The following is a 10,629-nucleotide window of genomic DNA, read 5'->3' as shown; positions in this document are numbered from 1 at the left end:
TCATCCTGTGCAGACGTGCATTTTCCAGGCAGAGAAACTTTCTCAAGGTTTGACCGTCTCACGGAGCTCTGCTGCCGAGACCCATGGTAACTGTGGAGGGGCCTTCGTAAATCCACAGCTTAGGTGTGAGAATCTGCTGACAGGACACCGATTGGAAGCAGTAAATCTGGGTTTTATGAAAGTCTTGGCAGTAAGAATATCTTTGTCGAAAGGAACCGTACGAAATCAAATTTTTCAGTTTGTCACAAGGCCATGTAGGGGACACAGAAAACGTGGAGAAACTTTTTGACTCGCATGCAAAAAATGCAAATTGTGGAGAAATGGCATAACACCCCGTCTCCATGGTGAAACGTTGGTAGTGGCAGGTTCATGGTGTGGGCATACTTCTCTTTAGCAGGAATAGGAAAAAGCTGGTCAGTTGGTGAGGAGATTAACGGAGATACATTCAAATTAAGAAAATCTGTAAAGAGACTGGTGAAGACCTTTTAACATCCAGGTCTCTTACGGAATGGTTGGGACCAAACCATACTTGCGTATAAAGTCCATAACTATGTCTAATTCAGAATTAGATGTAGTTTTGATGTTTGCAGATATTCAAACATCAAAACTAATTTGAATCCATGTGATTGGGAGCAGTTTTCCAAAGAACAACGGGCAAGGAATTCCATCTTTACGTTAAAAGCTTCTATGGACATAGACTTCCAGCTATAATTACAGTGAAAAGTGGTCCTACTCTGTATTTTCTCAGTGCCACTGACTGTTTAATTAATGTCACACTTGTCAATTTCCTTCCAATCTCTAATTATGCACTGCTCTGTGTTGGTCGGCCACATAAGTTACCACTAAAACACTTTGAATTCGATGTAAGCTGACAATGTGTGAAGACGTTTGTGGTACCGTATTGTGAATACTTTGTAAATAACTGGAGCTCTCCCTGCAATCGTGAAGCTACTCGGCTTAGTGTTTTTTGTTTTTTGTTTCTAAATGGATGCAACCTTCATTAGCCAGCATGTGGTATTTTTGCAGCTGTTTATTATTACCAGTATTAACCGTTTTCCGCTTAAAGCGTTCATGGGTGATGATGTACAATTATCAAGGGAAAGGTAGTGCACGGTATCAATTTAAAGTTGCCTGCAGCATATTTAGGAGAACACACAGCCGCGGAGAAACTCAAGGTGTTTGTCTCGCTCTGCAAATCTCTCCAGGGAGAGGCGAAGCCGGAGTCGCTCTGCAGGGAGCAAAGAGCCTCCATCTCAGAGGCAACACTGAAGGGGAGTTTCAAAGAGAAGCTCACAAGAATAGATGGCGTGTTTTATCTCTGCGCTCCACTCCTATATCGGCTTTGTTGTGTTCGTCAGGTTGTAGGGGAGGGGAGCGGGGACGGTTTTCACCTGGAAGCTTCAAGTATTTCAGGATGTTTTTAATGGTAAAAAAAAAAAATGAGTGAAGTTTATTTATTTATTTATTTTTGATTCGCACCCTCCTCATAGAGAGACTGTTGCCTCAGCTGAATGGGAAGTTGACTGCTGGTTTCGAACGCTTTGAATACTAAAGAGTGCAAGACAAAGAGAGATCAGAGAGTGGGAAAGAGTACTGTAAATACTCCTGCATATTTATGCAGGTTTTTTTTTTTTTCTAGCCTCTCCAAGATGGTGCGATGCCAAGTTCAACCCTCTGAGAAGCATCTTCTGTACTTGACTGTATGAAACATTTACAGTTGCACATTTTGTGGCTAAGATAAGTCAACGAAAACAGTTTTCCCTGTGGGTTTGAAGGGTTTTTTCAGTTGTTATGAAAAGATGAGCAGGTCGTGAGTAGTCGGTATCTTATTTGTAGTAGACGGTGCAGAGCATTTTGGAGAAACTGGAAAAACTAGAGTCAAGTCAACTTCTTTCTGGCATAAAAAAACCCCCCTGAAAAATATCCATGAAAATATTTTGTTTGAATTTTTTTTCCACCCATTATATTTCCACATTGAGCTGCATAGTAATACATTTCTTATTGTAAAAAATAAGTGTCTGTAATTGAATTGACTAAATGTTTAAGTTCCCCAGATGCCACAGGGAAGTGTGTCTAAGCATGTAGCACGCTACAAAAAGAACATCACTGACAATCATAAAAAAAATTAGTCCTTGTCTATGTTCCGCTTAGTCGCATTATTGATGGGGCGTCGCTATTATACGAGAAATACAAAATGCAGTTAAATAATGCAGAAATCAACCTGGTTCTATGAAAATATAAATTGTGATCATTTGTGATTAATCAGATGGGTTTGTGCTCATGTGACACCATAAAATAAAGAACTTATTTACATAGAGCATGAAAACGTGAAGGCTAAAACTTGTGAAAAAGTTGCACTTTGTCCCCCAATCTAAAATAAAAAAAAGTATAATTTATGTCTTCCCATCAGTTAAGGTTTACAAAGGCTTTTGGACTTCAGCAAGCCACATTGAGAGCCATTTCCTACAAATGGAAAAAAAATGGGACGGCAGTGAACCTTGACAAGAGCGGCTGGCCTAACAAATTACTCAAGACGTGCATTGATAACTCGTCCAAGAGGTCACAAAAGATCGCAGAATGCCTAAAGCACCACTTGCTTCAGGTAAGTCGGTTATAACCAGAGTTTGGGCTTTTATAACAAGGAAAGGAACTATAGCTCAAATTCAACACACTGCTGACCAAAAAACTCCACAAAAATGCCCAAAACACATCATAGAAAAAAAAAAAGCATCCTGATAATTCATCCTGATAATTCTCAATTGTTTGGAATAATATTTGTGAACTGGAAAAGAAACATCGTACCAACAGTCAAACATGGTGGTAGCACTGTGATGGTCTGGGACCGTTTTGCTGCTTTAGGACCTGGATAATTTGCAGTAGTTGATGGAATCATGAATCAAACAGAAAATCAGACAGAGCTGTAGTCAAGGTATCTTTGATATAAACATGTCTTTGATGATGAGCAAAAACTGCAGAAACCTGTAAGGGCACAAATACTTTTCCATAGTATTAAGTGATAAAACTACAATTAAAGTCTTCGTATCCCTAACAAGAGTAGAGATACTATTTTGACAACAACCCACGCATGTTCTTGTCTCTCATCTCCATACGCGTCTTCGCCGCTGACTCATCCTCCAAAGGTCAGCGAAAGGCGGTTTTGTTTACAGAGTTTTGTGCCTGCCAAAGGTCTTCCATCCGCCTCTCCACCTCAGCTTTTGTGATTCAGCACTCTACCCAACAGGACCCCAGGGCAGCTGCATCAGGCCAGTCGTGTTAAAAGCTACTCCTCTGGCCTTATCTAACCTCTTGCTGTCACTAGTTCTCGTTCTCTGCAAGGGTGTGTATTAAATTAAACGTTAGGCTCTCGCCGTCTCTCGTCTCTCGGGTGATCGCCTTAGTTCTGGCTGGCTGGTTTCGGCCGTGAAAACCCCCTCTCCGGCTTCTCCTACACACATGAATAAACATGAGATCAGGTGAGATTTCAAAGCGCCCTCCCCCTTGAAGGGGCTGTGTTTGAGTTGAGAACCAGCTTGAAGAGCTTGAAGTTTAAAATTTTGGCAGAAAAGCTGCTTAGAAACAATTGTCTCTGCTCCAGACTGTTTCGGTCTATTTCAAGGCGTGATGGAAATGACCTCTTGATGTTAAAACCGGTCCTGTGACAGACCGGTGTACTTGGTGTCTCGTCTGATGGCCGCTGAAAACAGGCATGATAGTTATCCCGTCAAGAGATTTTCCCTCTTGAGCTGTGGCTTTCTACAGCTCTTCCACAGTGATCATGAGCCTCTTGGTTGTTTTCCTGATAAAAAAAAACAATATACCTGCTGCAAAGGCCTCAACGGTTTGTTAGAGAACCTTGGACAACAAGCATCATCACAAAGTCAAAGAAACACAACGGATAGATCAGGGACAAAGTTGTGAAGAGAGTTCAATTACTGTAAACGTCTTTAAATGTATTCTCCGTCCTGTTGGCAGCTGCCCACACATTGTTAATATTGCATTAAAATACAAGACGGGCCAGAATTCTGTGTCTGTCTATGTGATGATGGGGTGTTAACAAGGCAAGCCATGGGAAGGATTTTGCATCGCTCGAGCACGCATGGCTTAATTCCTCCAGGAGGATGACTTCACCGGGCTATTACCGCTTCAGCTCGACAGCAAGCCGAATTGTTCTTTTGTTCTGCCAGAGAAGCTCAGAGGGGGTTTCTCGCAATGAATTCCTATTGATTTCTCTGGTCATGTCATCAAATTGTATGTGGCTTGAATCGTGACTACTGTTTTCTCATCTGCTCCCCTAAGGTTCCTCTCCTGTTTAACTTTTTATCCAACATGGACAGGGGGAAGCTAAACAAAGGGAGACGGTGGGTCGGGGGGAGCTACGTCAGGAACAGCATAAAATTGAAGTAAGCGCGACACGGGGAACTTTGGTGTTAGTCACTTGGAGGGTTAGGTTTCTAATCCATATCCTCTTTTTTTTCCCCCTATTGTTTCCAACAAAAGACACAATGCATTTGATGTTGGCACCTTATCGTAGCAGTTCGGCAACGTAGGAGGTTTCTGATACAAGGCTGATGCAAAACAATATTTCCCTGTGCAAAAAGGTAAGTATTCACAGGGGCGTTTGCAGTTATGTTGTGAAAGTCTTATTATGGAGTAAGCCTTGATCTGAATCTCATCTCTCCTAGGTAGGAATCTCCCTCGGGCCCTTCAGTTGAAGTCATGGTAAGGTGGTATTTAAAATATTTCACTACGAAATTGAATAACATTACAATAAAACATCAGTTTTATAATGTATGATGCCACATGCATGTTTACTGATTTAAAGCACTGTACTGTATGACTAGTTGTAGAAATACACATATGTTGGTACTTTTTGAATGATTTACAATGGATTATTATGGGGAATTAGGCCAAATAAGGACACTTTGTATTTACAATACCTCAGACATTTCAAAACCCCATCAAATATTATAAAGAACCAGAAGGAATATTTCTTTCTTTCCTTTGTATAATAAAAGTACTTTGTTCATGTTTTTTGTTTTAACATTTCGTGTAAAACCATAAACCATGGTATGGTTTATGGTATTTTTTATTTTTTTTAAGTTTATGGTTCTCCTCCCGATCTTTGATCAACCCAAGCTAATGCTGGATTTAACCCAAACCAACTCTCAAGAAAGCCACTTGAAAGTTGAATCTCTTTTTATCAGAGTTGATCTGATTTAAAAAAAAAAAAAAAAAATCATCAGAGCCCAGGAGCCCATCTTAATAGCTTCATGCTTCTACGGCTTGTGTTGTATCAGCAAGAACGAAGGTGTGGGTGTCATTGATAGATTACAGGCACCTCATTATTAACAGGTCAGCATGTTTGCTTCTCTGCGCTAATTTGCGATGCTCCTGGAAGACTGTTTGGTCACGATCAACGTAAGCTGCACCTGTATTTGTAGATCAGTTCAGAAGGTGACACCCCATAGGTGCTATTAATTATTTGGGAGTAGACAATAGAGTGCTCCTGCTTGCCGAAGTTAATTAATCTTACTAAATCATAAAAGCAAACCAGTTTTTTTTTAACCCATGCAAACTACTTTAGGGAGCTAAAGAAATTGAATGATTATGACCTAAACACTGAACCCCGTGCTCAATGCATTCCGTCGTCAGCAAAGCTGCTGTTTTTAGATATTCGCCGATACGTTTTATGTCAAAACACGACTGTCTGCCTGTTTTAATGTTTATCAAATGCATTGCTGTAGGTCTTTTTGTGAAATAGCTTCACACTTTAGTCTCATTTGTCCAGAAGACATTGCTCTAGTGGTCTCGGGTTTGTGAAAAACTGCATGATGCCCTGGATGATGATTTGGGCAAAACAAGCCCAAATCATCATCCCTCCACCACCGTGCATGACTGTTGGAAAAAGCTGCATGTACAAAAATGCTGCTTTCCGTCTTGACAAATATGCGCCTTTAAGGCAAAGTGGGGTAAAACTTTGAATTTGACATTTTCGGGAGACACTAACATTAGCTCTTCGTAGAGATAAAGTGGCTGATGTGGTTAGTTTCATTTGAATTTCTGTTCTCCACGGGAAACTCCAGGGTTTCGGTTGCAAAATGAAATGTGCATTTTCTAAATATATTTTAGTGTATCTATTTAGTCCTTTGCAAATGTGGGAAAATATCTGAGACGTCACTAAAAAGGTACATTTAATACAATGTACATGCTTTGAACAGTTAGATCAGGTACCAAAATAAATAACAATATGAGATTTTATTGTTAATTTATATTGATTGCATGTCTGTTTGAGTGAAGCTCTGGTTATTTCCGCTGCTTTTGGGTACAGTTGGTTTCTAACTTCCATCAGCTGTGATTTCTATCACACCTCCCTGCTGTGTTGATTCAACATCAGTGTGTTGCGTGACTTGTATGCAGTTTGTAAAGACTTAGTATCCTTATGAATGCAATTGTACTATTGTGTCCTTTAGTTCATGTAAAAATAGGCAGAGAAGCTGGAGGCTGCCAGAGCAACTGACGCTGAGGGAGGCACCATGATTGAGGTCCGCAGGTCAAAACGTGTGCTTGTTTTTCTAACAGGTTGTAATGTGAAATCCTGGCAACAAAGCATGTCCTAAACTACAATATTTTTTCATATTTAATTCTGGCCTTAGCTCTCTGCACAAAAAGGCTGCAGCTTCATAAAGTACAACAAACTATTTGTAATTCCGACGCCGTTTTCGGTCTTCGCTTTCTCAGTCGCTCATGTCTTTGTGAGGGAAACAAACGATGTACCGACTTTCCACTCACAGCCACTTCATATTGGAATCTGTTTTTATTTAATGACAGATCTACGTTTGTTGTGCGTTTTCGTTCACTTTTTTTCCCCACTCATTTTAAAACCAAGTACAAATCAAAACGATATTTCTTTTTTTGGTTTTTATTCAACACAACCCCACCATGTACATTCTTAAATGACCAAACTCTTAAATGACCAAATTCCTTAAATTTCTTGTGGCACTTGTAGCCTTTATTTGCAGCAATCAGAAAGGAAATTGGTAGAGAGAGAAGGGGAGAGGATACAGCAACGTTCCCAGGGCTTGGACTTGAAACCTGGGCGGCTGTGTGGAGGACTGATAAGGGGCTCCTGCTCTACCAGAAGTTTAAGATTTGGAGGAGCAAATCAGAGGTCTTCCAGAGAAAACAGCAGAGAAGGAAAATGAACTAGATAACAGGTCGCATACGTTAGTGTGTTACAAACAGCAGGTTACGTGACCAGGACACCCTGGGGGTTCCTGCTGCCCAGTGACCATTGGTGAGACACTGACTCAAAGGAACAAATTAAAGGGAATATTTTTAACATTTCTGGAGAATCAGACATATAATATTTGATTTTCCTTTGGGATATATATGTGTATGTTTTAATTTAATTGAATTTAGGTCATTTTAGGACACAGAATGAAAGCATCCTTTTCCTCTTCCTTTCTTTTCCATTTCCTTTTTAATTGTGCTGTGTTTTTCTGTGTTATGTATGCACAAAATGAAAAAAGCAAAAACTGAATTTTCTACTTTCTTTTTGCTTTTTGCTTTTTCTTTTACGTTTTGAAGTGTGAAGAGAACATTTTAAGTCAACGCAACGAAAACAACTCTAATTGTTCCTTTTTTTTGGAAGGAAGACACTAAATGACGTTGACATTTACAATAAAATTATGATCCATACAATAATTAAACAAATTTGTTTTTTCTTTTTTTTGGCTGAAAATAAGCATACTTAGCATTTAAACACAATGCATTAACAAAGAACAGCACACTATTATTACATTTTTTATTTTTGAAGGAACTATTTACGTGGGTTTACAAAAGCTGAACTGAGATTAATGGCCGTCCTAGCAAGAGAGTGACTGTGGGGACAAAAGTGTCTTATGGAGTTTATGACTGATCAGGCTGAAATTTATTGTTAGTGGTTGGTAATATACAAAAAATAGGACTATGTTCAATCAGTATGAATACTTAAGCAAGCCACTGTAGTTGAGTCTATGTTAAGACTCAGCTGCACTAAAACTAATATGACTAGTAATCCTGTGTTTCTATGGTCGATTTGTCCCTTTGGTCGTCTCAAACATTTGTCAATTTCACTTTGAAAAAAGTCACTGATCCACATTTTCTTATGCCTTGCCATTTATTTCATAGCCATGTTCGTGAACCATGGTGTACCAGTTTATTTTTTGTTGTAGCGTATTTTTAAAGGGATAAAGTTGCTAAAATCTCACCTATGGTTTAATTTATATTTAATCTGAAAACTTTGGATTTCAATCGTTTCCAATTAGTTTTGGTTTGGGCCTTTTAGAATCTAATAAAATATGACAGATCAAGGATCCTTGATCATTGCTAAGATACCTCCTGCTCATACATTGGAGACATAAAGCACATTTTCTTACGGATTACTACATGTGTAAATGTGAAAAATTACTTTAAACCACTGACTGTCACTGTCAAAGCAGGCATGAATTATTTCACGATCAATACGAAACGTACTGCAGTAGATGCTCCCGTTTCATACCTGGAAGGTGTGAAATGGGGTGTTGCATTGTTAGGTGCTGGTAATTTTAGGTGCATAAGAGAGGAAAATCAAACATCTCAGCTGTCTCCTTGTTGTGTGAATCCTAACCCTATTAAAAAACTGTTGGGCAATTGATCTGTTCGAAAATTTAAAAAATGGATGGAGCAAAGCGTTTTTATTTGCGCTCTATAAGAATTGATTGATAACTAACAAATACTGTACAGAAGTTCACAATAATTGCAGCAGAGCTAAGAACCTGATTTTATTCTTATTTGTGTCAGCTGAAAATCACTCCTTTGTATCATTCGTGATACAGTGCTTGAGCCTCCTTTGATTCTTTCATCAATACTCTAACATTAGATCACTTTACAGACTGAAATGCGACGACTTAATGCGCCTACATTTGGGCTGAACTAAATGGTGCTTCTGTTACGATCCATAGGTTTTTGTGGTTTTAGTTTCTAGAGCTTTCCATACAAGTTCGGCTTATTTGTTGGATCCAGTGACCTCCAGGTCGCTCGGCAGAAATGTTTTGCCTGGTCAGGTCAGCCTCGGTAATGCCAGCTTGAACTCCCTGCTTCACTGGTTTGACCTCCGACTCGCCCACCTCAACTGTGTTTCATTAGGTCAGCCTACGGGAAGTAGTTCTCAAAATGTTCCTGTTGGATCAATAACACATCTATTTCAAACTTGTTTGCTGCATTTTGTGTACAATGTTGATATTAAGCATTCCTCATCCTGAATTACACATTGTTTTAGTGTGAAGAGATGTTTACACAATTGACTTTTACAGCATAATTTATTTTTTTTTTTTACATTTTTTACTTGTTGAGCTTATATATGCTGTTTTTTTTTTGTTTTGTTTTGGGAAGTACCATTTTTGCAAAATCCAGCAAGAGAATAACTATTCATTGGTTGAGGCAATCTTTCTACATACGCTTAATGTTTAAAATGTGGGGGAAAAAACTAGCTGATGCTGATGTTATGAAGGTGACAGTTAAAAAATATTTTTAACAACCTTTGTTAGTGATTAGCAACACGTGGCTAACTATTCCAGCAGCCAATTTTGTGAATTTTCCAGATGGTGAATATCACAGGACACATAGCTCTCACTGCTATAAATCTGCAAAATACAATACAATCCTGACACATGTATCTGTAGCCATATGAAACTGCTGTCTAAATATGACTTGTCAGATAAGCTTCCAGGGTGACTATAGCTAATATTTTACCTGCGGCAACACAGAACCACATGTCTGCATCTCTGTATTTGATACCGACATCGGACCAGATCAGTCACAACTGTATTCAGAGTGTAAAAAGATTGCACAGATTCCTATTGACTGAGTATGTATGCACATTATTACACATCAAATTTACCTGTAATTCTCTTTGCATTATTTGTTCCTGATCCACCGGCTGGATGATCCTCTCAGCACATTGCTACTCAGAGTACATGAGCCAACTGTAAAACAACCAGCAGAGGATTTACCAATCAATAAACTATCCCCCCTGGACCATTGTTGCTCTCATTAGCTCAGAGTCTTAACATGCTGGTTAGAAATCTTTTCTTACTTTTGCCTGAGGTGCTTTACAAGAAGGGGTTATGTAAGAAAAAAAGAAGAAAAAAAAAACGTACCTTTTTTCTCTCACAGTTGGGCTGTTAAAATGTACTCTTTTTCTTTTTCTTTTAACGGTAAGCAATCCAGTAAACAAAGGCTTATCAAGACCCAATGCATCAATGAACCGTAATTATCTATTAGCGCCTTAATGAGTCTGCTGAACCTGCACAGTTTGTCAAGACTTTTGTGTTAAGGTCCCATTATTTTTAAAAGAAGTTAAAGCGTCCTCTGAGGATTTCTTAAAGTGAGCTTTAAGAAGGAAGTGTAAGTTTTTCCTGGCCCTGCTAAGTATGGTAAGGATTACAGATGGAGACATGTTGGTAGTATTTTTTTTTATTTTCATAATTCCATCTATATTTTCATCTGTGAATCTGTCAGTTTCTATCTATTCAGATTATCTTCCAATCATCCGTCTGTCAATCTCTTGCTCCGTTCATCTTTTCCTCTAAGCCGACCATCTTTTATATA

At 38.9% G+C, this 10,629-nt stretch overlaps 1 long non-coding RNA gene across 1 annotated transcript in view; it reads left to right on the top strand.

Annotated features, from left to right (window-relative positions):
* Nucleotides 1-4,503: 4,503 nt before the first annotated feature.
* LOC103459476 (uncharacterized) overlaps nucleotides 4,504-10,629 on the top strand; it is a 15,062-nt gene continuing 8,936 nt past the window's right edge. Inside the window, exons 1-2 of the long non-coding RNA XR_532753.2 lie at nucleotides 4,504-4,598; nucleotides 4,683-4,719. This is a non-coding gene — a long non-coding RNA (uncharacterized LOC103459476). The remainder of the gene's footprint in view (nucleotides 4,599-4,682; nucleotides 4,720-10,629) is intronic.

This window comes from Poecilia reticulata, linkage group LG23 (assembly GCF_000633615.1).
Source record: "Poecilia reticulata strain Guanapo linkage group LG23, Guppy_female_1.0+MT, whole genome shotgun sequence".
Lineage (NCBI taxonomy): Eukaryota > Metazoa > Chordata > Actinopteri > Cyprinodontiformes > Poeciliidae > Poecilia > Poecilia reticulata.
This window is presented reverse-complemented; position numbering and strand designations above follow the sequence as displayed.